General features: G+C 38.5%; 1 protein-coding gene across 9 annotated transcripts in view; it reads left to right on the forward strand.

Annotated features, from left to right (window-relative positions):
* NCOA3 (nuclear receptor coactivator 3) overlaps window positions 1-21,643 on the forward strand; it is a 157,228-nt gene that overhangs the window by 87,639 nt on the left and 47,946 nt on the right. For 3 of the 9 annotated variants that reach the window (XM_063659007.1, XM_054466526.2, XM_063659006.1), the window contains exon 3: window positions 8,122-8,238. The exons of 5 other annotated variants lie outside the window; for them this stretch is intronic. The gene's annotated coding sequence lies outside the window, so the exon portion shown is untranslated. The remainder of the gene's footprint in view (window positions 1-8,121; window positions 8,239-21,643) is intronic. One more of the 9 variants, XM_063659005.1, reaches the window with a different exon arrangement.

Here is a 21,643-nt window from a genome sequence, read left to right on the forward strand (position 1 = left end):
CCATGCCATTTTTCTTCAGTTTTCTTAGGTAACCGACTTAAATGTTTTCTGTCTTATCCTTCCCGTTTCTTTTTTTTGATGGTATCTGTATGTTTTATTTATCTTTTTATACAAAAGATAGTGTACTATATATACTCTTTTGCACTTTGCTTTTTTTCCTACTTAACTGATACCTCTTGGAAATAATGCCCTATCATGCCAAAGAGATCTTTCCCATTCATTTTATTTTAATTGTAGTAAAATTTACAGAACATAAAATATAACTTTTTTTTCTTTTAAAGATTGAATTTGGCTCTTGTCTCTCAGGCTGGAATACAGTGGTGCAATCTCGGCTCACTGCAACCTCTGCCTCCCGGGTTCAAGAGATTCTCCTGTCTCAGCCTCCCAAGTATCTGGGACTACAAGTGCCCAACACCACGCCCGTCTAGTTTTTGTATTTTTTTTAGTAGAGACAGGTTTTCACCATGTTGGCCAGGCTGGTTTCAAACTCCTGACCTCAGGTGATCCACTCGCCTCGGCCTCCCAAAGTGCTTGGGAGTAAGTTATAGGTGTAAGCCATTGCGCCCGGCCAGAGGACCAACTTTTGATTAAATTATAGATATCCACTTCCAGGGCTATTTGTAGAAAAGATGTTCCTTTTTTCTTGGTTTGCTTTGGTAACTTGATTAATTGATTATATTTGCCATAGTCTCTTTTCTGGCCTCTATTCAGTGCCATCCTCATGCCCATATACGTTATCTGATTATAGGACTTTATTTATTTATTTTTTTGAGATGGAGTCTCGCTCTGTCACTCAGGCTGACATGCAGTGGCGCACTCTCAGCTCACTGCAACCTCTGCCTCCCTGGTTCAAGTGATTCTCCTGCCCTAGCCTCCCGAGTAGCTGGGATTACAGGTGCCCGCTACTAAGCCCAGCTAATTTTTTTTTTTTTTTAAGTAGTGATGGGGTTTTGCCGTGTTGTCCAGGTTGGTCTTGAGCTCCTGACTCAGGTGATCCACCCTCCTTGACCTCCCAAAGTTCTGGGATTATAGGCATGAGCCACTGCACCTGGCTGACTTGAACTTTTAAAGTCTCTTTTATTTGTTCTTTTATCCTGAAACTAGGAAACAAATACAATACCTTCTCCACCAGATTTCACTTGGAATACTTATAAATTTGGATGAAGTCATCTCTTGTTCAGGTTCCCTAAATTTACTGAGTCATTGACTGCCACTAAGTGACCTTCCATCTGTGAAGCTAGTCCCTTTAAACCAAGAACAGTTACCAGGCCCATAAGCATTGACTTCTTGTATAATGTAAAATCTTTGTTTTCTTTTTTAAAAATTTTTTAATTTATAAGATGTTTATTTAAAATTTTGTGTGGAAGTGAGGTATCACTATATTACCTAGGCTGGTCTTGAACTCCTGGGCTCAAATAATCCCCCTGCATTGGTTTCCCAAAGTGTTGGTGCTGGGATTACAGGTGTGAGCCACTGTGTCCTGCCCTACTATCTTTGTTATAGTGGTGGACTTGTCATACCGTTATATTATAATTATATGACATTATATCATTATATTCTTAATTTTAACACATAGTATATGACCTAGATTGTACAATGATTTGTCCAGTTATCCTGGTAAATTTTATTTACCTTTGTCTTGACGGAATTTGATTAAGCCTATGCAAATAACGTTATTAACATGAAAAAAAAGACTTAGTTTTTACTTTATTTTGAGGTCGGGTCTCACTCTCTTGACCTGCCTGGAGTGCAGTGGTATGATTGTGGCTCATTGCAATCTTGAATTCCTGGACTCAAGCAGTCCTGCCTCAACCTCCTGAGTAGCTAGGACTACAGGCATGCGCCACCGCACTCAAATGCCATTTAAAAATTTTCCTACGAAAGCATAATATATTAAATTGTGAGCTAGAGGTAGATGAAGAAGAAAGGAAAAGGGCTTCCTCATATAGCCATCAGACAACAGAATATTAAAAAATAACACCAGCCTGGGCAATATAGTAAGACCCCGTCTCGACAAAAATAAAACATAAAACATTAACTGGGCATAGTGGCACATGCCTGTGGTCCCAGCTGCTGGGGAGGCTGAGGAAGGAGGATCGCTTGACGTTGGGAAGCTGATGCCTCAGTGAGCCGTGATCGCACCATCGCACTCCATCCTGGGCAAGAGACCAAGACGCTGCCTCAAAACAAAAAACGGCTGGGCATGGTGGCTCATATCTGTAATCCCAGCACTTTGGGAGGCTGAGGCAGGTGGATCACCTGAGGTCAGGAGTTCAAGACCAGCCTGACCAACATGGTCTACTAAAACATAAAAATTAGCTGGGGTTGGTGGCGGGTGCCTGTAATCCCAGCTACTCGGGAGGCTGAGGCACAAGAATCACTTGAACCCCAGGGGGCAGAGGCTGCAGTGAGCCAAGATCGCACCATTGCACTCCAGCCTGGGAAACAGAGTAAGATTGTGTCTCAAGACAAAAAACAAAAAACAACAACAAAAAAAAAACAAAAGAAAAAAACCGTAGTCTGAAACAACTGGTTAAATTTCTCTCACTAGTTCATTTAGTCCTATGCAGTTAATTCTGTTTTTCTTAGTCTTATTCTGTAGTCACTTTTAAGTTGTCTGCTTGGATGTTTAAGATACCTAGACATTTTGTCCTTTAGTATAGTTTTAAAATTTAAAAATGTTAGCTCAGTAGTTCATTGCCCAGAGTGTTTCATAAATTATCAAGATTTAAAGGTACTTTGTACAGTCTTTTCCATGAGAATCTTCGACTGTCCTTTGAAGACAAATTATAGCATACGAGTCCTCAAGGGAAGCATCAGAGAGTAGCAGAAGCCATCACCCATTTGACAGTAAGACATTTCTGGTACTCTTCGTTCATCTTTATTGATGTGCATTTTCATCTGATGCTCCTTTCCCTTTGGCCTGAAGGATATAATTTCATTTCCAGAACTGTTTATCAGTAATTGTCTCAACTTTTATTTATCTGAAAATTTCTTTATTTCACCCTATTTTTGAAGGTTTGGTTCACTGGATAGAAAATTCTGGGTTGATGATTTTTTTTATTTCAGCACTTTAAAGATGTTGTTCTATGGTGTTGTAACCTCCTCCCCTTTTTTTTTGAAGAGTTGATTTTTAATCTTGTTCTCAGTATGTGTGGTCTTTTTTTTCTTGTGGCTACTTCTAAGATTTTCTTTTTATGTTTGGTTTAAAATATTTTGACTATGTATTTAGGTCTAGTTTTCTTTGTATTTATCCTGCATGGTATTCTTTGAGCTTCTTGGATTTGTAAATTTGTGTTTTCATCAAATATGGAAAGTTTTGGCCATTCTTCAAGTAATTTTTCTGCTTCAATTTAATTCGCCTTCCTCTGGGACTCCAATCATACTTGCCAGGCCATTTGATTTTCTTTTTTCTTGAGGCGGAGTTTTGTTCTTGTACCCCAGGCTGGAGTGCAATGGCGCTCTTTTGGCTCACTGCAACCTCCGCCTCCCGGATTCAAGCGATTCTCCTGCCTCAGCCTCCTGAGTAGCTGGGATTACAGGTGCTTGCCACCACACCCGGCTAATTTTTTTGTATTTTTAGTAGAGATGGGGTTTCGCCCTGTTGGCCAGGCTGATCTTGAACTCCTGACCTCGGGTGATCCATCTGCCTCAGCCTCCCAAAGTGCTGGGATTACAGGTGTGAGCCACCACGCCTAGCCGACCATTTGATATGTTTATAAGTCATTAAGGTTCTAACCATTTTTCTTCAGTCTTCTTTCTTTCTCTTCTTCAAATTGGATAATTCATTTGATATCCCTTCAAGTTCAGTGACTTTTTCTGCCAACTCAATTTCTAAGCACTATTCAACAATGAAATACTTTTACCTCTTATTTCATTCCTACAGCCCTGTGTTGGGGTTGATAGAGGCTTCAGAAAAGGTAACAGGTTTATCAAAGTTATATACCTAGTTTGTGGCACAACTGAAATTAGAACCTAACTTGATTGTTTACAAACTACAGACCATTTTCTTTCCATAATGCCGTGATCTTTATCTTCTAATAAGTTGCTGTCATTTAAAATGTTCATACTGTAACTGGTGTGAGTGGTGGTCCTGGTAGGGGATACTACTTAATTAACAACATTGTCAAATTGCAGAAAATTGAAGTTCTTCTCATTTAAAAAAAGATTTTCAGTTGAAGAATTTAAGTATCCTGAAGTCAGTAATACCTTGAACTAATCTTTTTAGATGACATTCCTCCAGCAGTGAAAGTATGTCTGTGGTTACTCAACAGAAAAATTTAATTCTAATGACAGACTGTTTTTTTGAGACAGAGTTTTGCTCTTGTTGCCCAGGCTGGAGTGCAGTAGTGTGATCTCCTCTCACTACAACCTCTGCCTCCCAGGTTCAAGCGATTTTCCTGCCTTAGCCTCTCAAGTAGCTGGGGTTACAGGTGTCTGCCACCACACCCGACTAATGTTTTGTATTTTGTAGAGTTGGGGTTTCACCATGTTGGCCAGGCTGGTCTTGACCTCCTGACCTCAGGTGATCCACCCGCCTCGGCCTCCCAAAGTGCTGGGACTACAGGCCTGAGCCACTGCACCTGGCCACCACAGACGTTTTAAAATCAAGACTTTGGAATCCCAGACTGCAGTATCATTCGTTGTCTTGGAAATTAACTCTTTGGAGTACCTCCTCTTGAGTTGATGGATTTTTTTTTTTTTTTTTTTTTTTTTTTGAGACAGAGTCTCGCTCTGTCGCCCAGGCTGGAGTGCAGTGGCGTGATCTCGGCTCACTGCAAACTCCACCTCCCGGGTTCACGCCATTCTCCTGCCTCAGCCTCCCAAGTAGCTGGGACTACAGGCGCCCACCACCATGCCCGGCTAATTTTTTTTGTATTTTTAGTAGAGATGGGGTTTCACCATGTTAGCCAGGATGGTCTCAATCTCCTGACCTCGTGATCCGCCTGCCTCGGCCTCCCAAAGTGCTAGGATTACAGACGTGAGCCACCGCGCCTGGCCAAGTTGATGGATTTAACTTCATGAAAATTTTTTAAACCAGTTTTTGTGTCATGTTAGTTAAAATAAGAACATTATAAAGTTTGGTAAAGGAATGAAAGCATTACTAAGCCAGGATAATTATCAAGTGCCTTTATATAAACATTTTCCTAAAATTCTAGTTTCTAAAGTTCTGTTATAACCTTATAAGAGAATTAGTATGGAAAAAGAATTACTGGCATAAGAATGACATTCTTAGGTGTTATACCCGTGTTTATATTTCTCCTTCAGTTTATTTTGAAATTAAATTTCTAAAGTTTAAAGGTAAACATTTTAATTATAAATTCTGCATTCATGCCTTCTAATTAAAATATGAACCAAATTCATAGAAATCTTATAAAACAATGATTACTTAAAAACCAAACAACTTAAGTGAATTGTTTTTAGGTTTGTATTGCCTTATGTATAAAAATCAACATTTGTTAATTTTGCCTTGGATATACATGTTGCCAGATGGGAACTAGGAAGAGTAGTAGTCTCATCTTGGCATCATTTTCCTCATAATGACCAGTTCACTTGTTTTACACATAATCTCAGGTTCTTTCCAGCTTTAATTTTCTATGACTGACGGATCAGATTCTACATTACGGAACCTTTTAGTTACCTGCTAACTGCTACTACACCACTCAAGATGTGTGATAACCAGTCAGATTAGAAGATGAAAGTCTTGGCCAGGTGCAGTGGCTCATGCCTGTAATCCTAGCACTTTGGGAGGCCTAGGTGGGCAGATCACTTGAGGTCAGGAGTTCGAAACCAGCCTGGCCAACATGGTGAGATCTCGTCTCTATTAAAAATACAAAACAATTAGCCTGGTGTGTTGGCAGGCACCTGTAATCCCAGCTACTCATGAGGCTGAGGCAGGAGAATCGCTTGAACCTGGGAGGCGGAAGTTGCAGTGAGTGGAGATTGCGCCACTGCACTCCAGGCTGGGCGACAGAGTGAGACTCTGTCTCAAAAAACAAAACCAAAAAAAAAAAGAGAGAAGATGAAGGTCTTCATAACATGATGATATTGCTGGGCACGGTGGCTCACGCCTGTAATCCCAGCACTTTGGAAGGCTGAGGCAGGCGGAATACCTGATATATATATATATATTTTTTGGAGACAGAGTTTTGCTGTTGCCGCCCAGTCTGGAGTGCAGTAGCGCGATCTCAGCTTACTGCAACCTCTGCCTTCCAAGTTCAAGTGATTCTCCTGCCTCAGCCTCCTGAGTAGCTGGGATTACAGGCGCCCGCCACCACTACTGGCTAATTTTTGTATTTTTAGTAGAGATGGAATTTTGCCACGCTGGCCAGGCTGGTCTTGATCCCCTGACCTCAGGCAATCTGCCTGCCTTTGCCTCCCAAAGTGATGGGATTACAGGCGTGAGCCACCACGCCCGGCCTTTAAAATGACTTTTTTTTTTTTTTTTTTTTTTTTTTAAAGACACTCTCATTCTGTCGCCCTAGTTGGAGTGCAGTGGCGCCATCTCGGCTCACTGCAACCTCCGCCTGTCGGGTTCAAGCGATTCTCCTGCCTCAGCTTCCCGAGTAGCTGGGACTACAGGCACGTACCACCATGCCCAGCTAATTTTTTAGTTTTAGTAGAGACGGGGTTTCACCATGTTGGCCAGGCTGGTCTCAAACTCCTGACCCTCAGGTGATCTGCCCGCCTTGGCCTCCCAAAGTGTGCTGGGATTACAGGAGTAAGCTACCACGCCCGGCCTTAAAATAATTTTTTAAAGGAGATGTCTATAGGGATAGGTCAAGAATCTACAGTCCTTGGCTGGCGATTACTTGCAAAGGACCGTGATTTATAACTGGTTTTAAATTTTTTAGACTGGAGGGATCTTCCAGTTGGTGTGGCTGGAAAACAGTGATTTATTATTGGAAGTCCAGTAAGGCCAGTTCTATCTAAACTGTTAGACTAGCTGTAAGTGATGTGGCTTTACTGAGATTCCATGAAAAAAATAAAATATTTGATGCCATGACATAAGGCTTTTTTTTTTTTTTTTTAATTTTTTGGTGGGATTGGTTAAAAGCTTGGCTCTGAAGTTAGAATGACTTGGGTTTAATTTCTAGCTCCACCACTTATTAGATGTATGACTTTGGGTTGAGTTTACCTTTCTATGTCTCAGTGTTTTCAAATGAAGTAGGGATAATGTTGAACCATACTTTCATCTAGCTCACTATTTGTGTTTCATAGGGCTGTAAGGAGGATTAAATGGGAGTAATAAGTGGAATGCATTTATCACAATACCTCACTTAGATGTTAGAGCAAGTATTTGTTCACACAGTGATTTTTTACTTTAAACACTAAGATTATGCATTATTTTATATAAATAAAGAGTATATATTATTTGAATTATGAAGTATACTTTGAAGGCTACTCTTGAACCCGCTGCTTGAACTGAAGAACGGGACAGTCAGTTCGTACAATGTACCTGCTCCCTGAATCTTTCTTCCTGAAGTCATCCTGCTTCTATCCTTGAAGTCACAGCTATCTTTGAGTTAATAATTAACTTCATTTAAAAAACTTTGAAAAAGTCTCATTTGGATGTGTCCTTGAACAATGTTTAGTTTTTCTTGTTTTTTTTAGCTTTACAAAAATATAATGGATGTAATGTGGTGGCTTTCTAAATTGTAAGATCCAACCATGTTGTGTATAATTCATTTTTACCACCCCTGTATTGTATTCTTTTGCATGGCTTCATTAGAATTCATTTTTCAAATCTGCAATTGATAAACATTAGAGTTTCATCTAGCTTTTGAAGTGTGAACAACATTGCAATGATCATTTTTTGTGTCTCGTTTAAAATATTTTTATTGCTCTAAAGTTTTAAAACAAACTTGATTTTAACTGCTAATATATTTGCTTTCAATGTGGTGGTACTACTTTAGAAAAAGTAAATTTTCGTTCTTTTTTTAAATTTTAGACAGGGTCTCATACTGTTGCCCAGGCTGAACTGCAGTGGCATGATCTTGGCTTACTGCAGCCTCTGCCGCCCAGGCTCAAGCGATACTCCCACCTCAGCCTCTCAAGTAGCTGGGACTACAGGTGCTTGCCACCACACTTGACTAATTAATATTTTTATATTTTTGGTAGAGATGGCGATTTCACCATGTTACCAAGGGTGGTCTCGAACTGAGCTCAAGCGATCCACCGGCTTCGGCCTCCTAAAGTGCTGGGATTACAGGTGTGAGGCACCATGCAAAGCCAAAAGTAAATTTTCTTACTGAAATGTTTTATATATTGTTTCTTGTTTTATTAGCTAAGTTATTTCATATCACTTTTTATTTATCATAGGATTAGCAATAAGCACTGTAATTTTCCTTAACTACTTGATTTCAAAAAAACGACTTTATTAAAGCGTAATATAGATACACAATATTTACCAACCTTACATTTACAATTTAATGAGTTTTGACAAATGTGACCATCACCACGGTCATGATATAAAACATTTCTACCATTCCCTAAAGTTCTCTGTGCCTCTGCAATCAGTCATCTCCACTGGTCCTTAGCAACCAGAAGAAACCTCCAACTGGTCTGCTTTATGTCACTACTGTTTTACCTTTTCTAAAATTTCAAATGAATAGTATTCCCATTTTTTGTGTGTTACCATATATAATTGTCCTACCATTCTTGGATATTCTTTTCTTTTTCATTTTCTCTTTCTTTTTCAGTTTTGGGGAGTTTGTATTGATCTTAAGGCTCTCTGGTCTCCCACTCCTATGTTTGGTCTACTGATGAGCCCATCAAAGGCATTTTGCATTTCTGTTAGTCTTTTTTGATTTTAACCTGTGCTTTTTTTTTTTTTTTGGGAGGGGGAGATGGAGTTCGCTCTGTCACCTAGGCTGGAGTGCAGTGGTGCGATCTCGGCTCGCTGTAAGCTCCACCTCCCAGGTTCACGCCATTCTCCTGCCTCAGCCTCCTGAGTAGCTGGGATTACAGGTACTCGCCACCAAGCCCAGCTACTTTTTGTGTTTTTAGTAGAGATAGGGTCTCTCCATATTGTCCAGGCTGGTCTTGAACTCCTGACCTCAGGTGATCCACCCGACTCGGCCTCCCAAAGTGCTGGGATTACAGGTGTGAGCCACCGCGCCTGGCCTAACCTTTCCTTTTGATTCCTCCTTAGAGTTTTCATCTCTCTGCTTACATGACCCATCTCTTCTTGCATGTTGTCTGCTTTCCCTATTAGAGCCCATTAACATATTAATCATAGTTAAGATTCCATGATTGGTTTTCAGATTTTTAGAATAAATGTTTTTAAAGAACCTGGCTTCAGCCGGGCGTGGTGGCTCACGCCTGTAATCCCAGCACTTTAGGAGGCCGAGGTGAGTGGATCACGAGGTCAGGAGATCGAGACCATCCTGGCTAACATGGTGAAACCCTGTCTCCACTAAAAAATACAAAAAAATTAGCCGGGCGTGGTGGCGGGCGCCTGTAGTCCCAGCTACTCTGGAGGCTGAGGCAGGAGAATGACGTGAATGTAGGAGGCAGAGCTTGCAGTGAGCCAAGATCATTCCACTGCACTCCAGCCTGGGCGATAGGGTGAGACTCCGTCTCAAAAAAAAAAAAAAAAAAAAAAAAAAAGAACCTGGCTTCTTTACTGTTTACTAGCGAACTTTGGAAGCATCATTTACATATATTATCAAACCTGTTTTTATTTTATTTTATTTTGAGATGGAGTTTCACTCTGTCGCCCAGGTTGGAGTGCCATGGCCCAATCTCTGCTCACTGCAACCTCCACCTCCTGGGTTCACGTGGTTCTCCTGCCTCAGCCTCCTGAGTAGCTGGGATTACAGGTGCACGCCACCATGCCTGGCTAATTTTTGTATTTTTATTAGAGACAGAGTTTCACCATGTTGGCCAAGCTGGTCTCGAACTCCTGACCTAAAGTGATCCTCCTGCCTAGGCTTCCCAAAGTGCTGGGATTACACGCATGAGCCACCACACCTGGCTGAAACCTATTTTTATTATTAGTGCTCATGATTTCTCATTTAAGAATATACATAATCACACAACTTGCACACAAATATTCATAGCAACAGTATTCATAGTAGCAGAACAACAACTTAAATTTCCATCAACTGATAGGTGGATAAATAAAATGTGGTGTATCCATACAGTGAAGTATTAGCCAGAAATAAAAAGCAATGAAGTACAGTCATGTAGCATATAACAGTGTTTCAGTCAATGAAGGAATAGGACCACATATATGACAGTGGTTCCATAAGATTATACTGTATTTTTACTGTACCTTTTCTATGTTTAGATATGCTTAGATACACAAATACCATTGTATTACACTTGTCTACAGTATTCAATATATTAACATGCAGTATAGGTTTGTTGCGTAGGAGCTGTAGGCTATACCGTATAGCCTAGATTTAGGCTGTATTATCTAGGTTTGTTAAGGGACACTCTGTGATGTTTGCACAATGATGAAATGGAATGGAGACACATTTCTTATAATGTATCCCTGTCATTAAGCTAGGCATGACTGAACCGATATGTGCTACAATGTGGATGTATTTGAAAACACTATGCTAAGTAAAAGAAGCCAGTCACAAAGAACTAGATATTGTGTGATGCCATTTATATTAAATGTCCTGAATAGGTAAATCCATAAAGACAAAAATACGTAAGTGGTTGTCAAGGGCAGGGGTGAATGGGTGGAAGGTTGGGTTATATGAGGTTGAGGGGGTGGGAATGGGAGCAGGGGGGAGTAACAGCTAAGGGATGTTGAGTTCTTTTTGGGATAATGAAAATGTTCTAAAATTGATTACAGGGAGAGTTACACAACTCTGAAATATACTAAAAGCCAGTCGTGCACTTCAAGCATATAATATGTGAATTATATCTCAGTAAAGCTGTTAAATAATCTAGCTGATGTATGCAAAACTGCTAAGAGCACTATGATGTCATAAAGAAATTTTATGGAAAAATATTACTTTCCTCATGACACTGATCTCAAAAGGTTTCCTATCTCAAACATTGTTAGATTTCAAAAATAACATGTTAATTGCACTCCAATTTTTAAAAAACCTTATTCGGTCTTTTTATAGAGGTCATCCTGTAATTATATGGTCAATATGAATTCCAGCAGCATATCTTTTTCATGTGTCAAGAAAGTTTACATTGAAAAAGACCGTACCCAGATCCATCTCCACTTTCCTATTTGTCCACTAAACATTTGTGAGATATTTATGGCTATCTTGCACAATGCCTCCAGAAATCAATGTTTACTCTCAAGTTTATAACTACAGTTTAAAAAAAAATTCACCAAAAAATTCATAATCCTGGTGGATCTGCTGTTTAGGACTAGTTAAGTGCAGTATTTACAAGTAGAAAAGCTTCAGTTATTTTACTTGAGATGATCTGATGGCTAATTCTCTCACTTCCTTTGTGTGTGTGTGTGTATATTTTATATATTTTATATATATAATATATGTATATGTATATATAATATATGTATATGTATATAATATGTATATGTATATATAATATATGTATATGTATATAAAATATATATGTATATGCGTATATAAAATATATATGTATATGTATATATAAAATATATGTATATGTGTATATATATGTATATATTATATGTGTATACATTACATATGTAATATGTGTATACATTACATATGTAATATATGTGTATACATTACATATGTAATATATGTGTATACATTACATATGTAATATATGTGTATACATTACATATGTAATATATGTGTATACATTACATATGTAATATATGTGTATACATTACATATGTAATATATGTGTATACATTACATATGTAATATATGTGTATACATTACATATGTAATATATGTGTATACATTACATATGTAATATATGTGTATACATTACATATGTAATATATGTGTATACATTACATATGTAATATATGTGTATACATTACATATGTAATATATGTGTATACATTACATATGTAATATATGTGTATACATTACATATGTAATATATGTGTATACATTACATATGTAATATATGTGTATACATTACATATGTAATATATGTGTATACATTACATATGTAATATATGTGTATACATTACATATGTAATATATGTGTATACATTACATATGTAATATATGTGTATACATTACATATGTAATATATGTGTATACATTACATATGTAATATATGTGTATACATTACATATGTAATATATGTGTATACATTACATATGTAATATGTGTATACAATATATGTAATATATGTGTATATGTGTATATAGTATATATGTGTATATGTGTATATAGTATATATGTGTATATGTGTATATATAGTATATATGTGTATATGTGTATATATAGTATATGTGTATATGTGTATATATAGTATATGTGTATATATTATATATGTATATAGTATATGTGTATATATTATATATGTATATATGTATATATGTATGTGTGTGTGTATATATAATATGTATATGTGTGTGTGTATATATATATATTTTTTGAGATGGAGTCTCTCTCTGTCGCCCAGGCTGGAGTGCAGTGGCATGATCTTGGCTCACTGCAAGCTCCACCTCCCGGGTTCACGCCATTCTCCTGCCTCAGCCTCCCAAGTAGCTGGGACTACAGGCGCCCGCCACCACGCCCAGCTAATTTTTTGTATTTTTAGTAGAGACGGGATTTCATCATGTTGGCCAGACTGGTCTCGAACTCGTGACCTCAGACAATCTGTCCGCCTCAGCCTCCCAAAGTGGTGGGATTTCAGGCGTGAGCCACTGTGCCTGGCCGCATTTATAATTTTAAAAGCTTAAATGTCTTTTTTTTGCGGGGGGGGTGTGGGTTGGGGGAGATATGGAGTCTCAGTGTGTCACTTAGGCTCTAGTGCGGTGGTGTGATCTCGGCTCACTCCAGCCTCCGCCTCCCAAGCTCAGTCCTGCCACCTAAGCCACCCAAGTAGCTGGGACTACAGGCATACACTAGCACACCCAGCTAATGTTTTGTATTTTTGGTAGAGATGGGGTTTTGCCATGTTGCCCAGTCTGGTTTTGAACTCCTGGGCTCAAGCTATCTGCCCTCCTTGGCCTCCCAAAGTGTTGGGATTACGGGCATGAGCCACTGTCCCCGGCAAAAAAAAAAAAAAAAGATAGAATTCAAAAATTCTATCTTGAATTTAGTGTTGCTCATATGACAACTTACTGTAAAAGGTAATTTATTTTAAGTATAGGTCACATACTATACAGGGGATGCTTTCAAAAGACAATTCCTATTGATAATTGTATTTTATTACTAAAGTCAAAGAATGTCTTAGTCTGTTTTCTGGTGTTCTGTTCTAGTGTTCTGGTGTTCTAGGGTTAGAAACTAGGTAGTTTATAAAAGGTTTATTTAGCACACGATTCTGGAAGCTGGGAAGTCTGAGATCTGGTCAGCTTCTGGTGAGGGCCTTGTGCCATGTCGTAACACCACGGTGGAGAAGTGGAAGGGGAAGCAGCCATGTGCAAAGTTACCAACACAAGAGGTGGTCTCACTTTACAACAACCCACTCTTTAGTCCAAACCTGTGGGAGCAAGAACTCAAGGGAGTAAGAAAGGCAGTAATCCATCTTAATGACTTAATTGCCTCTTAAAGGCGCCACTTCCGAATACCACAACATTGGGGACCAAGCCTCAACATGAGCTTTGTGGAGATAAACTATATTCAAAACCATAGCAAAGACCAAAGGTTACGGCGGTTTACTTTCTGCTAAGCTTTCAGATATAGACATGAAAATCATTAGATTGTAATATAGCTTTATAGTACTTAATTTTGTAACTTAATTAAGAAATAGAATTGGCCTAAATATCAGATCAATAATCTAATAAAAGGTGAACTGCTGTACAAATAGTCCAGTTTGTATCACTGTTATAAATGAGCCTATCTCATGTGCCAAACTTTTAGAGTAATTGCCTTCTTACGATTTTGTCTGTTTCCAAAAACTTCTAATTGGAGTATGCTTTTGAATCTGTGTAATATTTAACATATAAAGCCTGCATTATTTAGAAGTTGATATTGAAAACCTTTAAACTTCTGACCTCAAATAGAATTTGCTTATGTATAACCATTACATGCAGCTGGTGGGTTCAAAATTGCCTTTTCTGGGTCTCTGCTCTGTGAAAAATAGTATGTATTGGACATGAGTACATGACAGCTGACATTTATCAAGGATAACAGGGGGAGCCATATTCATTTTCACATTTTAAAGCAACTTTGAAAGCTTTGCATGTGCACACATGCTCAACATATGTTCCTAAGCTTTAAATATATTTTCCATCATGTATTGCTTGTCATTAATACAAGAAACTAAGTATAAATCTTTAGTGAGCTCAATATATTAAACTTATATGAGTACACAAGTATTTGGAAGATCAGCAATGCAGCCTACTTCATTCATTTACATGGAATTTATCTTTTATAGTTTCTGTGCTATTACAAATAATGTAACACATTCCAGATAGCCCTTTTGTTATATAGTGTTGTTTGATTTGGCCCTTCTTTAATTTCATTACCATAAAATTTTGTCCTGTTGTAGAAGACTAAATTGTAGAAATTAACTTTTTTCTAAACCAACTATTGTTATATTGCTGTTCTCTTTGCCAAGCTATTTATAGGGCTACTTTACTGGAGGGTGACATAAATAGAATTGGAATGGCATAATTGTTAGTCTGGGTTCTTAGCCTTTAAAATTTTTTTTTGATTGTGATAATTCAAAAAGAATTATAGAATAAAACTGTAAAGCTCATAATGTTGCCAACTTGTTAATTAAAATAGCACCTTTTGTGGTTGGTATAGGTTTCAGATACTGTGACCATTTAATATATTGATATGCAGATCACATTGACTTGCTGCAAGGTAACAGGAGAAATGCTTTGACTTCAGAAGATCAATTGGCCATGCACAGCTGTAATCCTACTGTCTTTTCATTTCCAGACATGATTCAGTAGTTTAAGGCTTTGATTCCTAGGCGCTGAGAAGAAAGTTGAAATTTATTTTTGTGTATGAGAATTTTTACTTAGGTTTTTGGTAAGTCTAGTTTGTGGTGTGAAGGTACCATCTAAACTGTTGGTGTTTCCATACTTAAATAGCTCTCTCTTAATTTTATTTGAAATATGAGAAGCCTGAGTTTCTTTCCATTTTCCTTTTGGCAGTTGGAAAGGAAGCCATCTTACTAAGAGTGATGAATAGTGAAGGGATTTTTTTTTAGGCTAAATTGCCAATGTCTTTAGATTAAAAAAAATTGCAGAGTGATAAGTTATGAACATTAACATGATTTTTCAAGGAAGAAGTAATCCTTAGTCACTTGTAACCCAAATGCCTTTCCTAATAAGAGTTCGGTTTCTACAAATTCTTTTCACAGAGAAATGTATGATATCAGAGAGGTTTTTAGAAAACATTTTAAGTGCCTGACATAAGAACAATTCAAGACCACTACCAAAACTTCATTTGAAGATCTTAGCATCTTTGAGAATTTAGTATTTAAGAGACATCTCTTAAATTCTCTTGTAGGCACCAAGATTTAGATAATTTGCTTAATTTATTCAGCTAATTAAATGGGAGAGTTCCCTGACCCCCCTCACAGGACGTGCGACAGGGCTGTGGCTCATCTGTTCCATGCTCTCAAACCCCTTTTGGGAGGAGGAGCATGCATGCAGGCAGGTGCAGCATCTGGGGCGAGTGCCCTTGGGCTCTGTTCTCATGGGAGTGTCCAGGGGTGGGAGTCTGTAACTCCCGAAGCCCAAGTAGGCATGTGTTACAGTATTCTCTTTTTGCTTTGCCGACCATGGACGGCTTAAGTGTTAAACAGCTCAGGGCCTTCTTGGTATTCAGGTCCTTGTCTAGCATCCGGGAAGAATCAGGTCACACACGGACTTGAGGATGGTGAATGTGGGGATTTTATTGAGTGATGGAGTTGGCTGTCAGTTGGATGGATGAGGAGCTGGAAAGGGGATGGAGTGGGAAAATGATCTTCCCCTGGAATTTGGCCATCCAGTGGCCCATCTCCTCTCTGACCATCCTCAGCCGAACTCCTCTTGGTGTTCAGATGTTCCTTCTCTTCTTTCTCTGCCGTGCTATTCTGCCATTCTTCTGCTCTTCTGTTTGTCTCCTTGTGGAGCCAGGGGCTTGGGGTTTATATGGGTACAGGATATGGGGGCGTGGTGGGTCAAAAGGCAACTTTTAGGCATGAAAACAGGAATGCTTGTTCTCATTTAGGGTCATGGGTTTTCAGGCTTGAGTGGGGCCTTTGCCAGGGAACTGCCACCTTCTACCCAGTATTTCCCTGTCTCCTGTCTGTATCAGTAATATAGGAATTAGGAAACACAAATATCTTTTATTGTAAACTAGGTTGTAGATCTGTTTGTAGTTAAGAGGCCAAATTCCATTTTTCTTAATTACCTTGATTCTGTCTGTAAATTGTACAGTTCTTGAGGGAGCCATTTTTCAAGAGCCTACCATTTGCCAGACATCACTGAGGTTTTGTTTTACCTATGGTTTCTAATCCTCTCAACAACTTTGTAAAGGTGATGGATGTCCATTTTAGAGAAGATGAAATTGAGCTTCAGAGATGTAAATTTGGTAAGATCATGCTGGGCTCAAATCAGCTGTTAAGTCTGTATTCTTTTCCCCTCTTCACTATGCTTCATTTAAGTTGGATTCGTTGTTTTCTTGTTCACTGATGATGTGTGTTTGTGTGTCCAGTTTAGGAATTAACCTTGTCTATTGATTCTTGGTTTCAGACAAGTATCCCATGTCTGTCTAGAGTTTGGCCGTGGATAATTGATGATACTACTTTTCAAATTATTTATAATTCGTGAAAGCTTATAGTTCTTTTAACATCCATTTATTCTTCTGTTTCTTTTTATAATTTTTAATGGCTTTCAATTATTATTTTAAAAATCGAGATGGGGGCTTGCTATGTTGCCCAGGCTGGTCTCAAACTCCTGGGCTCAAGTGAGCCTCCTGCCCCAGCTTTCCAAAGTGCTGGCAATGTAGGCTTGAGCCACTGTGCCGGGCCAATTCTTTATCTCATTAAGGATCATAAACATTTATTTTAAACTAATTTCAAGGTTTTTATTAAGCATTGAATTCATCTTTTGATATTGATGAATGAATTTCTTGACTGTCTTCCTTAGTTCAGTTATTTTTTATTTTTATTTATTTTTTTGAGATGGAGTCTCGCTCTGTCACTCAGGCTGGAGTGCAGCGGCGAGATCTCTGCTCACTGCAACTTTCACTTCAAGGTTTAAGCGATTCTCCTGCCCTTAGCCTCCTGAGTAGCTGGGACTACAGGTGCATGCCACTACCCCTGGCTAATCTTTGTATTTTTAGTAGAGACAGAGTTTCACCGTGTTGGCCAGGATGGTCTCGATCTCTTGACCTCGTGATCCACCCGCCTCGGCCTCCCGAAGTGCTGGGATTACAGGCGTGAGCCACCACGCCTGGCCCATTAGTTCACTTTTTAAATACACTTTAGAATTTTAGTTTATGGTTTATATGCTGAGTGGGAAATAATTTTTTTTCCCTTTATTTTGGTGTTCTTTTCTGTGTGTCCCCCTGCCACCTATACCTCTGTTTTTGTTGCCTTCATACATTTCCACCATGCTTTCAGTCTACATCTAGGATTCTAATTCTGAGATATTATTGCAATGTCAGTGATATATGCATTACTTAGGTTTTGTTTGTGTGTGTGTATGAGACATATATATATTATTATTATGTATATATTACCTTTATTTAGAGTACCTTTTATTTCCTCTACAACTGCCTGTGGCAGTTTGAAATAATAACTTTAGCTATTGATAATTCCTTTTTTCATCTTCCTTTCATGAGTTTTTTGTTTGGTTTCTACCTATGAGATTTTTTCGTTTTACCTGTGAGCCTTGCTTTTGGTTTTTTTATCTTGTGCATGATTTCATTTCCTGACTGCCTTTGCTTGTTTCTTGTCCTGGAGCTCAGTTGGGTTCATGGAGTTATTAATTTATTGCTTTATTGTTTCCCCTCTGTCATGGTCCACAAATATATTTGTCATGTTTGAGCATAACTGTGTCTTTTGAAGTTAATACAAAATTCGTATTTTATCTGTCATTATTATATTTGGAGCAATGGGATAAGTTGGTGTTGATTGATGGCAGCATTTCTCTGTTATCCTATCAGGAAATCTCCATGTTCTTTTGATCTCACAACATGGCTTGTTTATATAGGCCTGCAGATAGTAGATACTAAAGCATCTGTTTATTTACTTACTTATCTGCTTACTTGCTTTATTTACTTACCACCACCCCTGACTGATTTTTTTGTATTTTGTAGAGACAGTGTCCTGCCACATTGCCCAGGCTGGTCTTGAACTTCTGGCAAGTGACCCTTCTACTGTAGCCTCCCAAAGTATTGGGATTATAGAAATGAACCACTGCTCCTGGCCCTAAAACATTTTTTACATGAACGTGGGGTATCTTGGAGAAGCCAGACCCAGTTTCAGGCTCTTAGCCCCAACCTTAATCTAATATAGTGGCTCTGAACGTGTGGTGCGTGGACCCCTGGTAGTCTCTGAGAACCTTTTAAGGGGTCTACATGGTTAAGACTGTTCTCATAATAATGCTAATGTGTTATTTGCTGTTTTCATCCTGTTGGTGTTTGCACTGATGGTAGAAACGCGGTGATGCATAAAATTGCTGACACCTTACCATGAATTAAGGCAGTGGCGCCAGACTCCGCTCTTAGATAGACATTGCATTCTTCACTGCCAGGAGCTCATAAAGAAAAAAAAAATCAGTTTTCCACTGAGGATTGTCTATGATGAAGCAGCAACACTACACCTGGCCCTCATTCACTTTTTACCTTAAGTACCTTTCTCTGTACCCTTAAGTACTGTCGTTTTAATGTTCTGTGTGATGAGAATGGAAAATGTGCACAAAGACTTCTGCCTGCCAAAGTATGATGGCTGTCTCCGGGAAAAGCACTTGCGCAGTTTGCGTTGTGAACTGAAGTACCCACTTTTTTCATGGAACACCATTTTTACTTGGATGACTGACAAACCATGGCTGTTGAGTCTTGGTTATTTGGAGACTGTCTTGAAATTGAGTGAGGTGAACCTATCACTACAGGGAAAACATCTGACTGTATTGGTTGACAGTGATAAAATTTGAGCTTCAAGTGAAATTATAAGTAAGTAAACTTGAATCGGCCACCAGGAGCATGACAGCCTTTTATTACTTTCCTGATGAGATGGGTGGAGACATTAATGAATGTGGGTTAAAAAAATTGTGTAATGAAATGTACCAGCATTTGAAAGATCTACTTTAACTCAGTGAACCAGTATTATCTAAATGACCCAGTGTTTGATTATACAGTGATGCATGGGTTAAAGATCTGTTCAGAGTGCAAGTTAGATCCAATGCATTTTAATGAGACAGCATGAAAATTCATTTATGTGGTTTCAGATTCCACTTTGCAACTGTAGGAGACTAGAATATACCACCCTAAAATATGCCTGTTTGGTGTAAGGATTATTTTGAGAAGCAGACACAGGAGAAGTTCTGAAAACAGAGTAGAAGTTACCCTTTTGTAAGGGAAAATTTATATCTATAAAGGAAATCTTCCTTGTAAGGGTGTCTTCCTCATTACCAGGAAAAGGATGACTCAATCACTAGAAACTTACTAATGGAGAAGGCATAGACTTAAATCTGTATAACAAGCCTTACTGTTGTTTACCATTCTTTTCTTGGTCGCCTCTCCTTAACTATTGCTCCCCAGCCCCTGTGCCCTTCTTTATTTGTTTCAGCTGAAGATGGTATTTAAGTCTGAATTCTAAGCCACCTCTTAGAAATGAAAAGATTTACTCATTTCTCTGGGTATCTCTCATGGATACATGAGGTATATTTATTATATTTCTGATTTTCTCTTGTTAATTTGTCTTTTGTTAAGGGATCTGACCCAACTTACAACTCAGATAGGGTAGAGGAAAAATTATTTTTTTCTCTCCTATAAAACTCACCTTTAAGAAATTACCACTTGTTTTAGTGTAATATCAAGAAATATCCATAATTATTTATAAAAGTTTATTAAAATAGTCCTTCCTTTTACAAGTACATGTCTTTGTGAGGCCAGATTTTCTTTATATCCTTAAATCAAGATAACATTGCACCAGATGGAATGCAGAAGTAAATAACTGTTTTCTATTAAGTCAGGTAATTATTTGCAAATATATATTTTTAATTATTTTATAATTCTCATTGTTTCAGAAATTTTGTTTTTTGCAAAAATTGTTATGTTAATATATGATGGGCTTTAAAAAGTGAATGAGGGTCAGGTATAGTGGCTCATGCCTGTAATCCCAGCACTTTGGGAGGCCGGGCAGGTATATCACCTGTGGTCGGGAGTTTGAGACTAGCCTGGCCAACATGGTGAAACCCCGTCTCTACTAAAAATACAAAAATTAGCCGGGCGTGGTGGCGGGCACCTGTAATCCCAACTACTTGGGAGGCTGGGGCAGGAGAATCGCTTGAAATGGGGAGGTGGAGGTTGCAGTGAGTCAAGATTGTGGCATTGCACTCCAGCCCAGCCTGGGTGACAAGAGCAAAACTCCATCTCAAAAAACAAAACAAACAAACAAAAAAAGTGAATGAGTCTGGCGTAGTGGCTCATGCCTGTAATTCCAACACTTTGGGAGGCCAGGCGGGAGAATTGCTTGAGCCTAGGAGTTGGAGACCAGCCTGGGAAACATAGCAAGACCTGATCTGTACTAAAAATAAAAAAAATCAGCTGGGCATGGTGGCACATGCATGTGGTTCCAGCTACTCGGGAGGCTGAGGTGGGAGGATCACTTCAGCCCAGCGGGTTGAGGCTACAGTGAGCTGTGATCACACCATTGCACTCCAGCCTGAGTGACAGAGCTGAGACCCTGTCTCCAAAAAAAAAAAAAAAAGTGAATGTTTCAAATGTTTCTAAGTTTCAATTTCTAATATGGTGAATACTGACATAACCCACATAGCAGAAGTTATTACAGGTTTCCAGTTTTTAAGAGGTAAAAGAATCATGAGATCAAAAGGCTTGAAATCTGGTGAATTTGGTTGGAACTCTAGAAGCATTTGACTTAAACCTTTCACCTTGTTGTATTTGGTGTCTTGTAGCACACCCAGTTCCTGCTACAGCTGCCTCTATTCTGTGCTGCTTAAATACGGAGGAGGTCTGAGCTAACCAATCTGAAGTTTGGCCAATTTCAGGGGCATTTAGTTGTTAACCTGAATCTGCTTCTTTTATTAGTAAGAAACATATCTACTATAGAGATTTAGGACTTTGAACAGCTGTATAACATTATAGGATATGTCTGGTACTCAGTTGTTTCTGTTTCTGAATCACAAATCGGCCGTTAATTTTAAATAAAGATGTTTTGTAGCATATAATACAATTTCTGATGATCTACTTACTAGTTTGTTAATTCCTCACACTGAGTCATCAGCTCCTTGAAGGCAAAAAATTCTTGTTTTGATCAACAATTCATCTACCCCAAGCACTTAGCATAGGGGATACTATTTCCTTTTTCTATGTGGATGACACCTGATATGTTGAACAGTGACCACTCTTAAGATACTTGG

This window comes from Pongo pygmaeus, chromosome 21 (assembly GCF_028885625.2).
Source record: "Pongo pygmaeus isolate AG05252 chromosome 21, NHGRI_mPonPyg2-v2.0_pri, whole genome shotgun sequence".
In the NCBI taxonomy this organism is placed as follows: Eukaryota; Metazoa; Chordata; class Mammalia; order Primates; family Hominidae; genus Pongo; species Pongo pygmaeus.